This window comes from Carcharodon carcharias, chromosome 8 (genome assembly GCF_017639515.1).
Source record: "Carcharodon carcharias isolate sCarCar2 chromosome 8, sCarCar2.pri, whole genome shotgun sequence".
Classification (NCBI taxonomy): Eukaryota; Metazoa; Chordata; class Chondrichthyes; order Lamniformes; family Lamnidae; genus Carcharodon; species Carcharodon carcharias.
In genome coordinates, this window is record NC_054474.1 from 51,268,601 (window position 1) to 51,291,402 (window position 22,802).

The 22,802-nt window shown below is 43.4% G+C and overlaps 1 protein-coding gene and 1 long non-coding RNA gene across 3 annotated transcripts in view; one reads left to right on the top strand and one right to left on the bottom strand.

The window, feature by feature from the left end:
* LOC121281007 overlaps nt 1-22,802 on the bottom strand; it is a 100,035-nt gene that overhangs the window by 31,226 nt on the left and 46,007 nt on the right. For both annotated transcript variants that reach the window (XR_005943787.1, XR_005943786.1), the window contains exon 2: nt 4,774-4,958. This is a non-coding gene — a long non-coding RNA (uncharacterized LOC121281007). The remainder of the gene's footprint in view (nt 1-4,773; nt 4,959-22,802) is intronic.
* The window catches only part of LOC121281006 (prefoldin subunit 1), a 103,322-nt gene that overhangs the window by 20,883 nt on the left and 59,637 nt on the right, over nt 1-22,802 (top strand). The window lies entirely within an intron of this gene.

Genomic DNA, 22,802 nt, shown 5'->3' on the forward strand with positions numbered 1-22,802 from the left:
GGCATCACTGAGCAGGTTATTGCTAAGCATCTGCCACTTGATAGCCCTGTTGATGACCCCTTCTATTACTTTACTGATGATGGAGAGTAGATTGATGGGGCTGTAATTGGTCAGGTTGGATTTATCCTGCTTTTTGTGTACAGGACATACCTGGGCAATTTTCCACATAACCGGATAGATGCCAGCGTTGTAGCTGTACTGGAACAGCTTAGCAAGGGGCGTGGCAAGTTCTGGAGCACGAGCCTTCAGTATTATTGCCGAAATATTGTCATGCCCCATAGCCTTTCCAGTATCCAGTGCCTTCAGCTGTTTCTTAATATCACAAGGAGTGAATTGAATTGGCTGAAGACTGGTATCTGTGATGCTGGGGACCTTGTGTTGTGCTGAGCACCAGTAACACAAATCCTTTTATGAGAATCTGAATTTTCAGGATGGCGGGGCTCGGCCCCTGTCATCCAAGGAGTCATGCAGCCCTGCTGCTATTTTACCCTCTAATGATGTTGATTGGCATAAGGCAGGATTTGCGCCCTCACTCAGGAGGAAGTCCTGCTGACCAATCAGATTGGCCTAGAACTAAGTCCCAGGACCTGGTGGACGGGTAAGTGGCAGGGCTCCCAGAGTGGGGTGAGCAGGCAACGTCTGGCGGGGTCGCAAGGGGAGTGTATTTGGGGTCTCGGGCAATAGGTTGTGGGAGGGGAGGGAGGGCGGGAAGTCACCCGGTCCTAAGGGGAGAATGCACCCTGTCGGAAGGAATCTTCTGATGGAGATGGACCCCCACCCCTTCACGCCTGAGATCGAACTCAGTTTATTTCTGGCCTCTCCCCCCCACCCTCCACCCTGAGCTGTCATCCACCAGCCAGCCTAAAAATTGAGGCAGGGTGGGAAAAGGTCCTTAAGTGGCAGCTTAATGGTCACTTAAGGGCCTTAACTGAGGCAAAGTTAGGTTTCCCGTCCAAGATCCTGCCCAACGCACCGTAAAATTGTCACCAGGTTGGCGTGGTAGGGCGGAACCCAGAGGGAGTCCTGTCTGTGCAATTTCATGCGGCACCCCCCTGTCCTCCTGCCTCAGAACCTGCCGGGCGAGGAGCATAACATTTTGGCCAACGACTCTAGGTCCTTAATTAAATAATGCCCTTCACCTGTGTTTCAAAACAATACAATGAACATGTCATTTACACTACCCCTCTTGGTGACATCAGCTTGCACATGCTGAAGAGAACCCTTTGTTGCCAATCTTGAATTGTGTACCACCACTTTATTATTCAAATACTTAGCTGACGTTGTTGAGAATGAACAGGAACTTCCTTCAGCTCAATAGCAATAAGACCTGCTAAAATTTCCATTCTTTAGCTTTTCCTGCTCCCCAATTCCATCCTTCTTCCTGCTGCTTGCATGGATTGAGCCAAAAGGTGGATAACTTTGCTGTCCTGTTTGACCCTGGATTACACTTCAAACCTCACATCTTGGTCATCAACAAGGCAACTTGTTTTGAACTGTGTAATATTTTCCAATCCAATCTTATATGATCTCCACTGTCCCAGAAATCCTTATCAATGTCTTTATATCTTTAGGCTTGATTAATCATATAGCTTCCTTGGTGGCCATTTTTTTACTTGTTCATGGGATGTGGACATCTTGGCAAGGCCAGCATTTATTGCCCATGTGACAGTGGTAGTGAGCTCCTCTTTGAATCGCTGCAGTGCATATGGTGTAGGTACATCAACAGTGCTGTTAGGGTAGGAGTTCCCGGATTTCGATCCAGTGACATTGAAAGGACAGACCCAGTAGAGGTTGTGGGAGCCCTCAACATCAACTCTGGCCCCAATGAAGTGTCATTGCATCAGTCAGACATAGGCAAAGAAATCGCCTGGTGATTACCAAGTACTGCACTCCCTCAGCTGATGAATCAGTGCTTCTCCACGTTGAACACCACTTGGATGAAGCACTGAGGGTGGCAAAGGCACAGAATGTACTCTGGGAGGGGGGACTTCAAAGTCCATCACCAAGAGTGGCTCAGTTGCACCACTACTGACCGAGCTGGCCTAATCCTAACGGACATAGCTGCTAGACTGGGTCTGCATCAGGTGGTGAAGGAACCAGCAAGAGGGAAAAACATACTTGACCTCATCCTCACCAACCTACCTGCCGGAGATGCATCTGTCCATGACAATATCGATAGGAGTGACCACCGCACAGTCATTGTGGAGACGAAGTCCCACCTTCACATTGAGGATACCTTCCAGCGTGTTAAGTGGCACTACCACTGTGCTAAATGGGATAGATTTCGAACAGATCTAGCAACTCAAGACTGGGCATCCATGAGGCGCAGTTGGCCATCAGCAGTAGCAGAATTGTACTCAAACACAATCTGTAACCTCATGGCCCGTCATATCCCCCACTCTACCATTACCATCAAGCCAAGGGATCAACCCTGGTTCAATGTAGAGTGCAGGAGGACATGCCAGGTGCAGCACTAGGCATACCAAAAATGAGGTATCAACCTGGTGAAGCTACAACACAGGACTACTTGTGTACCAAACAGCATAAGCAGCAAATGAAGACATAGCTAAGTAATTCCACAACCAATGGATCAGATATAAGCTGTGCAGCTCTGCCACATCCAGCCACAAATGGTGGTGGACAATTAAACAACTCATTGGAGGAGGAGGCTCCACAAGTATCCCCATCCTCAATGATGGGGGAGCCCAGCACACCAGTGCAAAAAATAAGGCTGAAGCATTTGCTACAAGCTTCAGCCTGAAGTGCCGAGTGGATGATCCATCTCGGTCTCCTCCAGAGGTCCCCAGCATCACAGTTGCTAGTCTTCAACCAATTCATTCACTCCACGTGAAATCAAGAAATGGCTGAAGGCACTGGTTAGTACAAAGGCTATGGGCTGTGACATTATTCTACCAATAGCACTGAAGACTTGTGCTCCTGAACTTGCCGTGCCTCTAGCCAAGCTGTTCCAGTACAGCTACAACACTGGCATCTACCTGGCTATGTGGAAAAATGCCCAGGTATGTCCTGTACACAAAAAGCAAGACAAATCCAACCTGACCAATTACAGCCCAATCAGTCTACTCTCCATCATCAATAAAATGATGGAAGGTGTCGTCAACAGTGCTATCAAGTGGCACTAGTTTAGCAATAACCTGCTCACTGATGCCCAGTTTAGGTTCCACTAGGGCAACTCAGCCCCTGACCTCGTTACAGCAGCACGTTCCTCACAACATTTAAGAAGTATTTAGATGAGCATTTGAAATGCCATAGTAGACAGGGCTACGGGCCAAGTGCTGGAAAATGGGATTAGGTGGTTGATGGCTGGCATGGACGTGATGGGCTGAAGGGCCTGTTTTTGTGCTGTATAACTGAGTCTATGACAGCCTTCCAACATGGACAAAAGAGCTGAACTCCAGAAGCGAGGCAAGAGTAGCTGCCCTTGACATCAAGGCAGCATTTGACCGAGTGTGGCATCAAGGAGCCCTATGGAGTTAATGGGAATCGGGGGAAACTCCCTACTGGTTGGAGTCATACCTAGCACAAAGGAAGATGGTTGTTGGAGGTCAGTCATCTCAGCTCCAGGACATCACTGTAAGAGTTCCTTAGGGTTGTGCCCTCGGCCCGACCATCTTCAGCTGTTTCATCAATGACCTTCCTTCCGTTATAAGCTCAGAAGTGGGGATATTCGCTGATGATTGCACAATGTTCAGCACCATTCGTGACTTCTCAGATACTGAAGCAGTCCATGTCCAAATGCAGCAAGACTTGTACAATATCTGGGCTTTGGCTGACGAGTGGCAAGTACCATTCGTGCCACACAAGTGCCAGGCAATGACCACCTATGACAAAAGAGAATCTAACTATCACCCCATGACATTCAATGGCATTATCAGCACTGAATCCCCCACTATCAACATCCTGGGAGTAACATTGATCAGAAATTGAACTGGACTAGCCATATAAATACTGTGGCTACTAGAACAGGTCAGAGGAATCGTGCGATGAGTAACTCATGTCCTGACTCTCCAAAACCTGTCCACCATCTACAAGGCACAAGTCAGGAGTGTGATGGAATACTCCCCATTTGCCTGGACGAGTGCAGCTCCAACATCACTCAAGAAGCTTAACACCGCTTAGGATAAAGCGACCTGTTTAATTGGCACCACATCCACAAACATTCACCATCTCCACCACCGATGCACTATAGTAGCATTGTGTACCATTTACAAGATGCACTGCAGGTATTCACCAAGGCTCCTTAGACAGCACCTTCCAAACCCACGACCACTACCATCTAGAAGGCCAAGGGCAGCAGATAGATTGGAACACCACCAACTGGAAGTTCCCCTCCAAGTCACTCACCACCCTGACTTGGAAATCTATCGCCATTCCTTCACTGTTGATGGGTCAAAATCTGGGAACTCCCTCCCTAACAACAATGTATATGTACCTACACCACGTGGACTGCAGCAGTTCAAGAAAGCAGCTCACCACCACCTTCTCAAGGGCAATTAGGGATGGGCAATAAATGCTGGCCCAGTCAGTGAAGCCCACATCCTGTGAATGAATAAGAAAAAACTTACAAATACTAATAAACCGTACTATTGTTAATAAAACTTAGCAAAAGTAATACTGATAGACCCTAATAATACTTAATACAGCTTAGTAATGGTAGTAAACCTCATGTTAAGAAAAGAAAGATAACACTCACCAGTTTATTCCCTTGTTTAGATAAGATTAATAGCAAATACTCTCCAGTCAATTACCTACCTCTTTACTTGTGATGTCACACCTCAATTTTTCTCTTTCCGAAATTGGGCTTTGAACCCACAGGCTGGCTCCTGGTGGTGGTCGAAAGCTCCACACTGCTCTTACTGTTTCCAGTCATTGACCAAGTGAAGTTTCACTCCCTCCGTTCTGTTTTAAGCCTTGCTCTGCTCTTGCTGTTTCCAAGTCTAACATTGGAGAAAGGAAAATCAGCGGTAATACTCACCAGCCAATCAAGTCATGGCTTTCCAATAATGTCACAGTTTCTCTCTCACTTCTCCGATGCTGACCAGCTTTGCACCTGATCAAAATCTGGGACTCCCTCCTTAACAGTGCTGTGGGTGTACTGATACCACATGGACTGCAGCGGTTCAAGAAGGCAATTCGCCAACACCGCCTCGAGGGTTTTTAGGGATAGGCAGTAAATTCTGGCCCAGCCAGCAATGCCCATAACCTGTGAATGAATTTAAAAAAAAAACTCCTTCCTGTCCCTTCACAGTGCTGCTGACTTGCTTCACACTCCTCCCATTTCTATGTCTGAAATTGAAGATGGTTGATGAGAATAAACCAGCTCCCAAGAAGGGAGCCAAGAAAGCCTTAAAGAAACCGTTAGCAAAGGGCGGGAAGAAGCGGCGAAGGTGGAGGAAGGAGAGCTACTCCATCTACATCTACAAAATGATGAAGTAGGTTCGCCCCGACACCGGCATCTTCTCCAAGGCCTGGTTTGTGAACGATATTTTCGAGCGCATCATGGGTGGGACTTCCGCCTGGCCCATTGCAACAAGCGCTGCACCATTAGCTCCAGGGAGATCAAGAAGCCATGCGCCTGCTGCTGCCTGGGGAACTGGCCAAGCACGCCATGTTGAAAGGCACAAAGGCGGTGACCAAATACACTAGCTCCAAGTAAAACTCCAGAATGGACTGGAAAACACATTCTCTTCACAGTACTGCTGACTTGCTTCACACACACACACACACACACACACAGTCTGTTTCATAGTGCTGCTGACCTGCTTCACACATCTCTCCCAGTGTGGCTGGTCCAGTTATAATTCTGGTTAATGATAAAGTTCAGGAGGTAGGTAGTGAGGGATTCGACAATGGGAATGATGTTAAACATCAAGAGTTCTGCCCTTCAGAAATTACAACTTTTCCACAACTTCAGTTCCCACTTCCTTATAACTCCCTGTGCTCAGCAGACTTTGATGGCTAACGCATTGATTTCAAAATCCTCGTCTTCATTGACAAGTTCCTTTTTCCTTCCACAGCACAGCAACCTTCTTTAACTCTTATGTTACAGCATAAGCCTTGCAATCTTACAAATTTGTTCTCCTTTGAACCTTTTTTCATTTCTCCTTTGGTTGTTGAGTCATGCTTTTACTATAATCCCCTACCTTGCTAATACCCATCTGGTCTTCCAAAATCTCCTCAAAACAGTCACCACTCTATTTTCCAAAACAAAAACAGAATTACCTGGAAAAACTGAGCAGGTCTGGTCCAGCACTGCTTGTGTCTGGTTATTTTGTCTCTGTGAACTGCTTTGGAAAGTTTTTTATGTTAAAGGTTATAATGTTACTTTTTGGTTATTAGCCTTGGTCCTTCTAGAACCAAAACAGCAAAATAATCACATTAAGCTTAAATATATTTAAATAAATTAATTTGTAATTGTCAGCTTGAAAGTAATTTTCTCTTAAAGCTAATTGCTAACCTCAAGTAATACTGGATATGAGTGACCGAATTCACAGGATTTAAAATGGAGAGATAGGAAATTAAGTTGATTGGCATTATTTGAGTTTCAGAAAGTTCTTCACTATTCAATTAATGACTAATGTTTAAGCCTAGGAATCACTGAATATGGGTAATATATGTTTTTTAATATGTAATTGGCTTATTAGAAAACAGGACAGTTGAAGTATTTGGATCCTGTAGCTGAGACAGCAAATAACAGGATCAGTTTCGTATGGATTAATGTAGTATGGCATGGCAGCAATGAACTGAGAGTGAGTATGGACATCTCAAGCAGCATGCTGAACAGGAAAGATCACCATGGGTTAATGCAGCTTACTTTATGAAACTGTTAGCCTACTGCTATAATTAAACAGGCAAATAAGCTTTGGGACACAAAAACAAAAAAAAAACCTGGAAAAACTCATCAGGTCTGACAGCATCTGCGGTGAGGAATACAGTTAACATTTCGAATCCGTATGACTTCAACAGAACTAAGGAAAAATAGAAGAGAGGTGAAATATAAGCTGGTTTAAGGTGGGGGGTGGTGGTGGGACAGGTAGAGCTGGATAGAGGGCCAGTGATAGGTGGAGATTGCCAAAAGATGTCATAGACAAAAGGACAAAGAGGTGTTGACGGTGGTGATATTAGCTAAGAAATATGCTAATAGGTGCCATTAAGGGTAGAAAACAGGATGAGCAAGGTACAGATAGCCCTAGTGAGGGTGGGGTGGGGGGAAGGGATCGAAAAAGGCTAAAAGGTAGAGATAAACAATGATGTATGGGGCATTTGGAACATTCCGTGTTCCAGTTCTACTCCGGTCCCCTCCCACAACTCTTTCTCCGGTACGTCGATGACTGCTTCAGCGCTGCATCATGCTCTCGTCTGGACCTGGAAAAAATTATTAATTTTGCTTCCAATTTCCACCCCTCCATCATTTTCACGTGGTACATCACTGACACTTCCCTTCCCTTCCTTGACCTCTCTGTCTCAATTTCTGGTGATAGACTGTCCACCAATATTCATTACAAGCCTACTGACTCCCACAGCTACCTTGACTATAGCTCCTCACACCCCGCTTCCTATAAGGACTCCATCCCATTCTCTCAGTTCCTTCGCTTCTGTCGCATCTGTTCTGATGATGCCACTTTCAAAAACAGCTCCTCTGACATGTCTTCCTTCTTCCTTAACCGAGGTTTTCCACCTACGGTGGTTGACAGGGCCCTCAACCATGTCTGGCCCATCTCCCGCGCATCTGCCCTCACACCTTCCCCTCCCTCCCAGAACCATGATAGGGTCCCCCTTGTCCTCACTTATCACCCCACCAGCCTCCACATTCAAATGATCATCCTCCGCCATTTCCGCCAACTCCAACATGATGCCACCACCAAACACATCTTCCCTTCACCCCCCCGGCGGCATTCCGCAGGGATCATTCCCTCCGGGACACCCTGGTCCACTCCTCCATCACCCCCTACACCTTAACCCCCTCCCATGGCACCTTCCCATGCAACCGCAGAAGGTGCAACACCTGCCCCTTTACTTGCCCCCTCCTCACCGTCCAAGGGCCCAAACACTCCTTTCAAGTGAAGCAGCATTTCACTTGCACTTCCCTCAATTTAACCTACTGCATTCGCTGCTCCCGTGCGGTTTCCTCTACATTGGAGAGACCAAACGCAGACTGGGTGACCGCTTTGCAGAACACCTTCAGTCTGTCTGCAAGCATGACCCAGACCTCCCTGTCGCTTGCCATTTCAATACACCACCCTGCTGTCTTGCCCACATGTCTGTCCTTGGCCTGCTACAATGTTCCATTGAAGCTCAATGCAAACTGGAGGAACAGCACCTCATCTCCCAACTAGGCACTTTACAGCCTTCTGGATTGAATATTGAATTCAAAAACTTTAGATCATGAACTCTCTCCTCCATCCCCACCCCCTTTCTGATCCCCCTTTTTTCCAATAATTTATATATATTTTTCTTTTCCCACCTATTTCCATTATTTTTGAATGTATTTCCAATATTGTTTTATCTCTAACTTTTAGCCTATTTCTATCCCTTCCCCCCACCCCACCCCCACTAGGGCTATCTGTACCTTGCTCATCCTGCTTTCTACCTTAATGTCACCTATTAGCACCTTTCTTAGCTAATATCACCACTGTCAACCCTCTTTGTCCTTTTGTCTATGACATCTTTTGCCAATCTCTACCTATCACTGGCCCTCTATCCAGTTTTACCTGCCCTGCCCCCCTTAAATCATCTTATATTTCACCTCTCTTCTATTTTTCCTTAGTTCTGTTGAAGAGTCATACGGACTCGAAATGTTAACCGTGTTCCTCTCCGCAGATGCTGTCAGACCTGCTGAGTTTTTCCATGTATTTTTATTTTTGTTTTTGTTTTGGATTTCCGGCATCCGCAGTTTTTTGCTTTTAAATAAGCTATGGGATTATTTTAATGGGGGTAGAGTACAATCAAAAGAGGGCTTATCAATGCTGTATAGGTGGCACTGATCAAACCACAGCTTTGAGTACCTTCACCTAATTTCTGTGGAAGACCGATATCAATGCAGCCCAACTTCAATTATGAACGTTATAATAAAGTTGGTCTAAAAGAAGGACTTGCATTTATGTTACGCCTTTCATGACCACATGGCATTCAAAAGTGCTTCATAGCTAATGAAGAATTTTTGAAGGTAAGTCACTCTTGTAATATAGAAAATGCAACCAATTTGCACAAATGACAGTGTGATAATGACCAGATAATCTGATTTTGTGAAGTTGATTGAGGGATAAATAATGGACAGGAGACTGGGGATAATTCCCCTACTTTTCTTCAAACATTCAAATGCCAGGGAGACATGAAAAGTTAGGTTATAAACTTGTAGAATAAATTACCATAGAAGGTAATCGAAGGGAATGATATTTTTTTAAAAAGTTTAAGAAGCAACTTGATATGTTTTTGTAGAAATAACATAATGATGGGTATGGCAGTTAAGTGGGGTTGAGACTCATTGAAAAGATATGGGCTTATTGGACATAAAGGCTTTTCTCATTCCTGCTTACTCTTGGGGCATGACTTGCAAAGAATAGTTTTTCAGTTTTTACAGAGCTTTTCAACCTTGCCTATAGCTGTAGGGAAGTCCCACAATGGTTTGCCCTTATAATTTCTTGTGGTAACATTAGTCACAGTATTTCCTGGAGTAACTATATGAAGTCCTGGTATAATTATTATAGACCGAAATTCTATTACAGAGAGATGAAAAGTTGATGTCATGCCATTAACTTGTTATTTGGATAAGATGACGGCGATGATTGTCGTGATGACAAAATTGAACTTATGAAGTGTTTGGTATCAGTTGCTGTGCGTTATGTGAAGTGTATTGAAAGTAACTAATTAAAAATGGTGACTTTTTGAATATAATTTTGTACCTTTGCTTAAAAATATTTAATTCCGTGGGAGAAAGGGAAGGATATTATTAGTTATTTAAGTTTCTTTTTCTGTGGTGCACCCAGTGGCCTTCTGAGGTAGTGTAGTTGTGGTGTGAAACTGAATTGGCAGTGGAGAAAGAAAGAACTTACAGTTATATAGTGCTTTGTTATGTCCTTAAGAATATTCCAAAGTGCTGCACATCCAATTCATTACTTTTGACCTGCAGTCACTGTTATATAAGTAAAAAGGTTGCTGGGTCAAAACCCTGGAACTGCCTCCCTAACAGCACTGTGGATGTACCTACACTACATGGACTGCAGCAGTTCAAGAAGGTAGCTCACCACCACCTTCTTGAGGGCAATTAGGGATGGGCAATAAATGCTGGCCTAGCCAGTGACGCTCATATCCCATGAATGGATGTAAGAAGAAAATATGACAACCAATTTCTGCACAGCAAGGTCTCAGGAACAACTAATTAGATGAATGATTAGTTAATCTGTTTTTGGTGATGCTCAAGGCAGCAACATACAGGGCACTGGAGAACCCATACCCTTCTTATAATTTCATGAAGTTGTTAATATCTACTGGAACCAGCAGAAGATGTGAAATTTCCCATGTCTCAACTTAATGAAAGGCCAGGGGGAGTTTCCTGGGGTCCTGGTCAATATTTAGCCCTCAACAAACATTGCTCTCATTCAGTTTTCCTCATCTGACCATGTTCTTAATTTGTGCTTATGTCAAGCACTTTATCAGGTTTCTTTATCTATGCCTTGTAGAACCTTGAAAACCTCCAATAAGGTTCTTTTTCAACAGTTTTCTCTTGAGTGTCAATACTCTGAGTTGTTTTGTCTTTTGTTAAGCTCAGATACCTAATCTATAGGATCAGTTTCATTACCCATCTTTATATCCTTTCCAAAGCCAGAATTTCCCCATTGTAAAACAATGATGAGAATTGTACATGGAACTTCTAGGTACAGTGGAACCAGTGCCTTGTTATACAAGCCTTTGCAACCTGTATTCTTACCCTATAGCTCTATACCCCAAGATCCTGTTTTCCATCTATACTGCTGTTGCTTTTCACAAGCTGTCCATCAGTACCATTAGGTTCCTCCTGTGTTATCCTTGACAGTTTAACACTGTTCATCATAACCACTGTTTCATATATTCCCTATTCTCATTCTTTTGCATTTTTCCATATCAGCCATTTATCAGCTAGTCCACCAAACTAATTTGATTCCTCTGCAGAAGAGTCATACAGACTCAAAAAGTTAACTGTTGCTCACTCCATGGATGCTTGCAGACCTGCCGAGTTTTTCCAACCTTTTCTGTTTTTATTTCAGATTTCCAGCATCCATAGTATTTGGCTTTTATGTTGATTACTCTGTATGTGATCTTCTTGATCCCTATTAGTTGCAGCCCGCGTATTTTGGATCATCAGCAAACAAACAGCTTTATAACCTCCAAGATCTGTGACAGCTTCAATATACTTATTTTCATGCAGGGTTTATAAATTCTGTGAAGTTTTGCAACCTGGTTAAAGTTGTTGTTTATGTTTGATTCTGTTCAGTTTGACTATAAACTTGATTTGTAGTTGTATCAATTGGAGGGATTGTGAATGTCCAGTGATAATCTGTAATATTTCTACAGTATGTCTCATTGGGAAAAAATATCCATGATGACCATACGATCTGCTACCTGAGATTATGTCACCCTTTGATGACAAAGTTTGGACTTGCTCGTAGAGATAAAACCTTAAGAAATGAAATCTGTGGAAAATGCCTGATTCATAATAATTGTAGCATTGCCCCTGTGTTATATTACGAATTGCCTTCCACTAACCATGCACAACTCCTCTTTGTTTGGCACTTGGAAAAATTCAAGGCAGTCAGGCAGACCCAACATGGTTTTGTGAAAGGGAAATCATGTTTAACCACTTCATCGGAGCTCTTTGAAGGAGTAACATGTGCTGTGGATAAAGGTGGATGTACTGTACTTGGATTTCCAGAAGACGTTTGATAAGGTGCCATATCAAAGGTTATTGCGGAAAATAAAAGCTCATAGTAATGGGGATAGCATATTTGCATGGATAGAAGATTGGCTGGCTAACAGGAAGCAGAGGTTTGGCATGATGTAATGAGTGGTGTGCCACAGGGATCAGTGCTGGGTCCCCAACTTATTACAGTTTATATAAATGACTTGGATGAAGGGACCGAAGGTATGGTGGATAAATTTGCTGATGACACAAAGATAGATTGGAAAGTAAATTGTGAAGAGGATGTAAAGAGGCTACAAAGGGATATAGATAGGGTAAGTGAGTGGGCAAAGATCTGGCAAATGGAGTATAATGTGGGAAAATGTGAAATTGTTTGTTTTGGGAGGAAGAATATAATTTAAATGATGAGAGATTGCAGAGCCCTGAGATTCAGAGGAATCTCAGGGTCGTAGTGCATGAATCACAGAAGGCTAATGTACAGGTACAGCAAGTAATTAGAAAAGCTGAGAGAATGTCATCGTTTATGGTGAGGGAAATTGATTACAAAAGTAGAGCGGTTATGCTTCAGTTATACAGGGCACTGGTGAGACCACATCTGCAGTACTGTGTACAGTATTGGTCTCCTTAATTAAGGAAAAATGTAAATGTGGTAGAAGCAGTTCAGAGAAGGTTTACTAGACTAATACCAGGAATGGGCGGGTTGTCTTACGAGGAAAGGTTGAACAGGTTAGACTTACATAGACTGGAGTTTAGAAGAGTAAGAGGTGACTTGATTGAAACTTTAAGATCCTGAGGGGCCTTGACAAACTGGATGTGGACAGGATGTTTCCTCTTGTGGGAGAATCTAGAACTAGGGGTCACAGTTTTAAAAAAAAAGGAGTCTCTCATTTAAGACGGAGATGAGGAGAAAGTTTTGCTCTTAGAGAGTCATGAGCCTTTGGAGCTCTCTTCCTCAAAAGGCAGTGGAAGCAGAGTCTTTGAATGTTTTTAAGGCAGAGCTAGATAGATTCAAACAAGGGGGTGAAAGATTATCAGGGAATGTGGAGTGGAGGTTACAATCAGATCAGCCATGATCTTATTGAATGATGGAGCAGGCTCCAAGTGCTGAGTGGCCTACACCTGATTTGTATGTTCGAATATATTCGTTTTTAAGTAGCAACTAACAACAATTTACCTAACTCTCCAATTTTCTGAAAATAATATTTCTTCATTAGATATTGCTCAATTTCTTATAACTAAATTCAGACTTTTCATTTGAAAATTGACTAACTATGCATGTTCATCTGGTTCAACATTTTGGTATAATAAAGGGAACAGCATACATATTTCATTCACTATTTTTCACATTTTATTATCACATCAGAATTTCTTAGTTGAAGCTATTTTTCCTTTGTTTATTTGAAGAAAATGTGCACAGTTTAAATACTTTACTAAATATAATAAAGTATTACTAAATATAATAAAGTATTATATCAGATAACAATTGTCAAAAATTCATACTAGGGGAAGCGGTGACGTTGTGGTATTGTCACTGGACCAGTAAGCCAGGGTAATGCTCTGGGGACCCAGGTTCGACTCCCACCATGGCAGATGGTGAAATTTGAATTCAATAAAAATCTGGAATTAAAAGCCTAATGATGACCATGAAACCATTGTCGATTGTCGTAAAAACCCATCTGGTTCACTAATGCCTTTACCTATTCTGGCTACCGTGTGACTCCAGGCCCACAGAAATGTGGTTGACTATTAACTGCCTTCTGAAATGGCCTAGTAAGCCACTCAGTTGTGCCAATCCACTAAAAAGTCTAAAAGGAATGGACCAGCCGGCATCGACCTAGGAAATGACAACGGCAAGTTCAGCCCTGTCGATCCCGCAAAGTTGGGAGGTTAGTGCCAAAATTAGGAGGGCTAGTGTCAAGCAACAGCCTGTCATAATCATACACACAGAAACATACCTTATGGATCATGCCCCAGACACCACCATCATCATCCCTGGGTATGTCCTGTCCCACCAACAAGACAGGTGCAGCAGAGGTGGCAGCACAGTGGTATACAGTCAGGAGGGAGCTGTCCTGGGAGTCCTCAACATTGACTCCGGACCCCATGAAGTCACATGGCATCAGGTCAAACATGGGCAAGGAAACCTCCTGCATGCTTCCCCCCTCAGCATATTAATCAGTACTCCTCCATGTTGAACACCATTTGGAGGAAGCACCGAGTTTGGCAAGGATGAGAATGTACCCTGGGTAGGGGACTTGGATGCCCATCACCAAGAGTGGCTCCGGAGCACCACTACTTACTGAGCTGGCCGAGTCCTAAAGGACATACCTGCTAGATTGGGGCTGCGGCAGGTGGTGAGGGAACCAGCAAGAGGGATAAACATACTTGACCTCATCCTCACCAATTGCCTGCTGCAGATGCATCTGTCCATTACAGTATCAGTAGGAGCGACCACCGTACAGTCCTTGTGGAGAGAAAGTCCCATCTTCACATTGGGGATACCCTCCATCGTGTTGTGTGGCACTACCACCATGCTAAATGATAGATTTCGAACAGATTTAGCAACTAAAAACTGGGCAACCATAAGGGGCTGTGGGCCATCAGCAGCAGCAGAATTGTCCTCAACCACAATCCTCATTGCCCGGCACTCTACCATTTCCACCAAGCCAATGGATCAACCCTGGTTCAATGAGGAGTGCAGGAGGACATCTGGTACGGTTCCTGGTATATCTAAAAATGAGGTATCAACCTGGTGAAGCTATAATACAGGACCACTCATGTTCCAAACAACATAAGCAGCAAGGGTTGGATAGAGCTTAGCGATTCCACAACCGACGGATCAGACTGAAGCTCTGCATTCCTGCCACATCCATTCGTAAATGGCGGTGGACAATTAAACAACTCACTGGAAGAGGACGCTCCACAAATATCCCCATCTCAAAGATGAAGGAGCCCACCACATCAATGCAAAAGATAAGGCTGAAGCATTCACAACAATCTTCAGCCAGATGTGCTGAGCGTGTGATCCATCTCGGCCTCTTCCGGAGGTCCCCAGCATCGCAGAAGCCAGTCTTCAGCCAATTTATCTCATACTCCATGTGGTATCAAGAAACTGCTGAAGGCACTAGATACTGCAGAGGCTATGGGACCTGACAGCATTCTGGCAATAGTACTGAAGACTTGTGTTCCAGAACCTTCTGCAGCCCTAGCCATGTTGTATAGCTACAACACTGGCATCCACCTGGCATTGTGGAAAATTGCCCAGGTATATCGTGTACACAAAAAGCAGGACAAATCCAACCAGGCCAATTCGCACCATATCAGTCTACTCTTGATCATCAGTAAAGTAATGGAAGGGGTCATCAGCAGTGGTATGAAGCGGTACTTGCTTAGCAATAACCTGCTCACTGACATTCCGTTTTGGTTCCGTCAGGGCCACTCAGCAGCGTTGGTTCAAACATGGACAGAAGTGCTGAACTCCAGAGGTGAGGCGAGGTGAGAATGACTGTCCTTGACATCAAGGCAGCATTTGACCGAGTGTGGCATCAAAGTGCCTGAGCAAAAATGGAGTCGTTGGAATCGGGGGGAAAACTCTGCGCTGGTTGGAGTCATATCTAGCACAAAGGGGGATGGTTATAGTTGTTGGAGGTCAATCATCTCAGTTCCAGGACTACACTGCATCAGTTCCTCAGGGTAGTGTTCTAGGCCCAACCATCTTCAGCTGCATCATCAATGACGTTCCTTCTATCATAAGGTCAGAAGTGGGGATGTTCGCTGATGATTGCACAATGTTCAGCACCATTCACGACGCCTCAGATACTGAAGCAGCCCATGTCCAAATGCAACAAGATCTGGACAATATCCAGCCTTGAACTGACTAGTGGCAAGTAACATTCACGCCACACGAGTGCCAAACAATGACCAGGGGAGAAGGCGAGAGAATCGGGTTGAGAAACTTATCAGCCATGATTGAATGGCGGAGCAGACTCGATGGGCCGAATAACCTAATTTCTGCTCCTATGTCTTATCTCCAACAAGAGAAAATCTAACCATTGTCCCTTGACATTCAATGGCATTACCATCACTAATCCCCCATTATCAATATCCTGGGGGTTACAAGAGTAGGCCAGAGTCTAGGAATCCTGTGGTAAGTAATTCACCTCCTGACTCCGCAAAGCCTGTCCACCATCTACATGGCACAAGTCAGGAGTGTGATGGAATATCCTCCCTGTGCATGGATGAATGCATCCCCAACAGCGCTCAAGAAACTTGACACCAACCAGGTCAAAGTAGCCTGCTTGATTGGCATCCCATCCACAAACATTCACTTGCTCCACCACCAACGCAGAGTTGCAGCAGTGTGCATCATCTACATGATGCACGGCAGGGACTCACCAAGCCTCCTTAGACAGCACCATCTAAACCCATGACCGCTAAAATCTAGAAGGACAAGGGCAGCAGACACATGGGAACGCCACCAACTGGAAGTTCCCCTCCAAGCCACTCACCATCCTGACTTGGAAATATATCGCCATTCCCTCTCTGTCGCTGGGTCAAAATCCTGGAACTCCCTCCCTAATAGCACTCTGGGTGTACCTACATCACAGTGGACTGCAGCGGTTTAAGAAGGTAGCTCACCACCACCTTCTCAGGAGCAATTAGGGATGGGCAATAAATGCTGGCCTAGCCAGGGATACCCACATCCCTTGAATGAATAATATTTTTTAAAAATTACTTCCAGGTACACTGGAACAAACTCACAAAGCAGGATCGTAAATTATTGAATTTTTTTTTTTAGAAAATCACTTTACTTAGCTAACGATCTAATCCTTCTTTTGATTAAATAACATATAGCACAACAATATATGCATAGGTGGGGTGTAATATAAATTCAGTAGTGATATTGATCAAAGCTTGCATGTATAGACCAGTTATGGGACACATCTATTTCAACAATTCCAGCAATTGTGTTGCAACCATTTAATTGAGATGTGAATTTTTTGATAATCATCTTGTGAATCAGTATTTACATTGAAAAGTCTATTATGTGGCTCCTTTTTGAACTCATTCAGAAAACAAATCTCTTTCCAATTTTTATTCTGTGATGTTTAGTGGTGTGGTTTGAAATTTAAACCTCCTTTCCGTAAACATGATCTGTAGTTTGAATACACCACATCATATGGTCGAATGATGTTGTTTGCAAAAGCCAGCTTCCTGTCAGAGGAAATTATTTTGTAATGACAGTAAAGCTTTTCAGATTTTGGAACAGAACTGTCCAGCAGAGTGTTTTTTTTAAATTTTCCTCCCAAGTGTTATTATATCCTGTGATACTGATTATTAACCAGAACAACATTCAAAGTTGTAGCTAGCTATTTCATAATAAAATTAAATACAAATTTGAGTTCCCCTCTACATTCCAGAAGTTTTCAGGGTGGCTTAAATTGTAAGTAATACTGACTGTGGGTGACCTTTTGGGTATGGAAAGCTGATCTAGAGTTACATAAAGATTTTACCTGTGAAGAAATGTATTAACTGCTCCACAGAAATTATTGAAACAGTTTTAAAGATATATCATTACCAGATATATACCAGTTTGTTCCCAAGCTTAATTTGCTAGCCTCCCCTCTCCACAAGTATAATTTATTCAGAATATCATGACTTGTATCCTTGCCTGCATCATCCCTGTCCTTATAAAACTCTTACTAGCAGCATGGGCTCAGTGAATAAATTAAGATCTTTGTTGTTATGATCTCAAGGGAAACCATTAACTTTTAAAAATAAATCCAAACTCCCAGTTATTAACTGAAATAAGCATGCCCCAAGATCTCACATTTTAAACAAAAGCTTTTACTCTACAAGAGTTAAGCAAAGCAAGTACTACTAACTTAACACTATATATATTTCCTAAGCACATAGATTTTAAACCTGCAGACCACCTCCCATTCTGTTTTTAATTCTGCCTAAGAGATCCCCTATACATTACAGGATCTTGATGGTTCCTTCAAACCTCCTGGGATCAAACAAGGGTGCGCCACAGGTCTTAAGAATTCACTTTAATTCTCCTCAGTTTGCCAGTCTGATATTTGGACTTTTGAAGTGTGTGTGCGCACGCTCCTGCGCTCTCTCTCTCTCTTACTGCGAGGATTCCTGTGCCGATCTCTTCCACCAGTTTTACCAGGTGGATCTGACAATTTTAATTCTTCATGCACTTGGACCTTTAATTCTGAGCAATTCCTGCTTAGTGGCTCCAGATCAGGAACACCCAGATTCCTAAGGGCCTCCATGCTTTTTGTTGTTGCTGCTGGCAGATACATAATTGCCTTCTTACAACCTTCCAAGCTGACTGTTTCTGTGAGAAAACACACAGATAAACGCAACATAAAAGACTGCCTCCCTGCAATCTATCCCCATGCCTACGACATAACTGGGATGTCCCAGATAGACTCATTAACCTCTGAAGAGATGAGACTCTCCAGTTATAAAATTACAGTTTCAAGGCTGAGGCGGTTGTTTGGCAGTAGTTATCACACTGTTAAAATTCACTTGCTGCTAAATGCAACGCCTTAATTTTTTCTGGCATCTTTAGTGGAGGTCTAGTGGGCAAATCCCCAAATTCATGCCATTGCGTTGATTTAAGTGCAGAGCTTATTGGTGGACACTGTTGTAGGGCACCCTGTGGAGAAACAGGGTTACTGGATTTTCATGTTTAGCTGTGTATGTGCTGTGACAGTAGTTGCTGAAAAAGAAAAGTTACTCCGTTATTTTGGTGAAGGCTGTTATTGCAGAAAGCTGGGCACTGACACGATGGGGTGGCCGTCACCTGTGCTTTAACCATTAGACCATAAGACATAGGAGCAGAAATTAGGCCATTCGGCCCATTGTGTCTGCTCTGCCATTCAATCATGGCTGATAAGTTTCTCAACCCCATTCTCCCACCTTCTCCCCTTAACCTTTGATCCCCTTACCAATCAAGGACCTATGTATCACGGTCTTAAATACACTCAATGACCTGGCCTCCACAGCCTTCCGTGGCAATGAATTCCTTAGATTCACCACTCTCTGGCTAAAGAAGTTTCTCCTCATCTCTGTTCTAAAAGGTCTTCCCTTTACTCTGAGGCTGTGCCCTTGGGTCCTAGTCTCTCCTACGAATGGAAACACCTTCCCCACGTCCACTCTATCCAGGCCTTTCAGTATTCTGTAAGTTTCAATCAGATCCCCCCTCATCCTTCTAAACTCCATCGAGTATAGACCGAGTCCTCAAACGTTCCTCATATGTTAGCCTTTCATTCCTGGCATTGTTCTCGTGAACCTCCTCTGGACCCTCTCCAGGGCCAGAACATCCTTCCTGAGATACGGGGCCCAAAATTGCTCACAATATTCTAAATGTGGTCTGACCAGAGCCTTATAAAGCCTCAGCAGCACATCCCTGCTTTTATATTCTAGTCCTCTCGAATTAAATGCCAACATTGCATTTGCCTTCCTAACTACCGATTCAACCTGCAAGTTAACCTTAAGAGAATCCTGGACTAGGACTCAAAAGTCCCTTTGCACTTCAGATTTCTGAATTCTCTCCCCATTTAGAAAATAGTCTATGCTTCTATTCTTCTTACGAAAGTGCATGACCTCACACTTCCCCACATTATATTCCATCTGCCACTTCTTTGCCCATTCTCCTAACCTGTCCAAATCCTTCTGCAGCCTCCCCGCCTCCTCAATACCACCTGTCCCTCCACCTATCTTTGTATCATCTGCAAACTTAGCCAGGATGCCCTCAGTTCCTTCATCTAGATCATTAATGTATAAAGTGAAAAGTTGTGGTCCCAACACTGACCTCTGCGGAACTCCACCAGTCACCGGCCGCTATCCTGAGAAGGACCCTTTTATCCCCACTGTCTGCCTTCTGCCAGACAGCCAATCTTCTATCCATGCTAGTACCTTGCCTCTAACACCATGGGCTCTTATCTTACTGAGCAGCCTCCTGTGTGGCACCTTGTCAAAGGCCTTCTGGAAGTCCAAGTAGATAACATCCATTGGCTCTCCTTTGTCTAACCTACTCGTTACCTCCTCAAAGAATTCTAAGAGATTTGTCAGGCATGATCTCCCCTTGATGAAGCCATGCTGACTTTGCCCTATTTTACCATGCACTTCCAAGTATTCTGAAATCTCATTCTTAATAATGGACTCTAAAATCTTACCAACGACTGAGTTCAGGCTAATCGGCCTGTAAAATCCCATCTTTTGTCTCACTCCCTTCTTAACAGGGGGGTTACATTAGCGATTTTCCAGTCTTCTGGGACCCTCCCTGACTCCAGTGATTCCTGAAAGATCACCACTAACGCCTCCACTATCTCTTCAACTATCTCCTTCAGAACTCTGGGGTGTAATCCATCTGGCCCAGGTGATTTATCCACCTTCAGACCTTTCAGTTTTCCTAGCACCTTCTCCTTGGTAATGGCCACCATACTCATCTCTGCCCCCCCTGACTCTCTTGAACTTTGGGGATATTACTCGTATCTTCCACCATGAAGACTGATGCAAAATACCTATTCAGTTCCTCCGCCATTTCTTTGTTCTCCACTACTACTTCTCCAGCGCATTTTCCGGTGGCCCAATGTCTACTTTTGCCTCTCTCTTACCCTTTATATATCTAAAAAAAACTCTTGCAATCTTCTTTTATATTACTGGCTAGTTTACCCTTATATTTAATCTTCTCCCTCCTTATTTCTTTTTTAGTTGTCCTCTATGATTCTAGGATTGTGAAGAATCCAAGCCCTTGTATTTCTGTAGTTTTTCTTATAACGATTACATTTTTATTACCTTAGAAGAACACAGAGAAATGCTGTTTTCCGAAACTGGGTGAGAAAAAAATATAGGATAGCAATTTGGGTGAGAAAAAAATATAGGATAGCAATTTGGTTAGAAACCCTTTGTCAGAATTTATTTTCATTTTCTTTGTTTAACCTCTATTTTTCCAATCTTGTCACCCTATTTGTGCACTGTCAATAGTTGAAAGGTTTACAGCCGAATCCACTGTTCTCCAATTTCAGCATGAATTTTCAGTTGGAAGATGCATGCTAATAATCCACCTGATAGCACCTTCCATGTGGAAAAGTTCCACTTGCCTATGTTTGATCTTTTTACTCTGCTTTCGTGGCTGAAATTATCAGTTTTTTATTTGTGGAATTCCAATTGCAAACCTGCATTCTGTCAAAAAACTGAAGGATGGGATAGAGTAGAGAGAAGCAAGTGATTGAAGGGGCTAGAATGGAAGGATGTAGCTATCAGATTTAATGCAAGAGAATTAGAACAGACAACAGGAGTAAGTATTTTACACAGAGGGTTGTGAGGCTGTGCAAAGTACTTGAGAGTGAAAGATTAAAACAGAGACTATGCCAGCATTTAAGAATCTGTTAGTTTGGTGGTTGCAAGAAGGGGCTTATAGGGATATGGGAACAGGTCAGACAAATGGAATACATTATAAGACTACTGCTCATACAGAGGATAAGCAGCAACATGGATTAGTTGCACCAAATGGATTATTTCCATGTTGTAATTTCTTGGTAATACTTCAAAAAAAGTGAAATTTTAAGAAGTTCAAAGGCAACTAATTTGGCAAGTTTAAAAGCTTGCTGCATGTTAGTTGTAACTTTTGAACCTATGACTTATGACAGTAGAGGCAAGAATGCTACCTTTAAGCTGAGCACTTTGGAGAACTGGAAAGATGAAGAAATTGAATGTTTTAAGTGATGTTTTTGTAGAGTCCGAAACACAGCTTTGGGATTTCTTCCTTGCTTTCTGCCTTGACACTCATCAAGCAGAGGTGGCTTCACTGGCTCGGATATATTTGCAGGTTGGAAGACAGTCACGCACCTAAGGATTTTCTATCTTGCGAGGTAGCTAGAACCGCAAGACACCCAAAGCTCCACTTCATGGATGCTTACAAGCGTGGCATGAAGGTCCTAGATATTGATTCTTGCACCTGGGAGACACTAGTCAATGATATAGGGAAATAACAACATCACCTGTGGGCTGGCATGTGCCACCATGATGGTCAGTGGCCATAGCAACTTGGCAACAAGTGTCAATGCCAAAAACAACAACAACACAACAACACCTGATAACCGCTTCATATGCAGCATTTGACCAGCACCTGCTTTTCACATATTGGCCTCTTCAACCACCAGCAAAAGTGCACCATATGAAGATTGGATTTGCTGTATGTCCAGCATCAAGAGTAGATGGAAGGATGCCACAAAACTCTGTTGGCATTTCCTTTAAGTCTACAAACCAGGGAGAGATATAAAGAGCAGCTAGTCTGGGGTGATTAATGTTGCTGTGTGTAGATTTTAAAGTTATGGTCAGCATTTGGAAATATGGAACTTAAATGAACAGTGTTCAATGTTGATTTCTGCTCTAGGACTTCTAGCCTCATGCTTAACCAAGCTGTTCAAGTACAGCTACAAAACTGGTATCAAATGGACAATGTGTAAAATTGCCCAGTTGTATCTTGCACACAAAAAGCAGGCTCAATCCAACCTGGCCAATTACAGCCCCAGCAGTCTACTCTCAATCATCAGCAAAGTGATGGAAGGTATCATTAGAATTGCTACCAAGTGGCACTTACTCAGCAACAACCTGCTCACCAATGCTCAATTTGGGTTCCTGCAGGGCCATTCAGCTACAGACCTCATTACGGCTTTGGTCCAAACATGGACAAAAAAGCTGAACTCTAGAGGTGAGGTGAGTGTGATTGCTCATGACATCAAGGCAGCATTTGAGTGAGTGTAGCACCAAGGAGTCCTAGTAAAACTGGAGTCACTGGGAATCGGGGGGGGAAAACTCTCCGCTGAAACATGCCCAGCACAGAGGTTGAGTTAACTTTGTT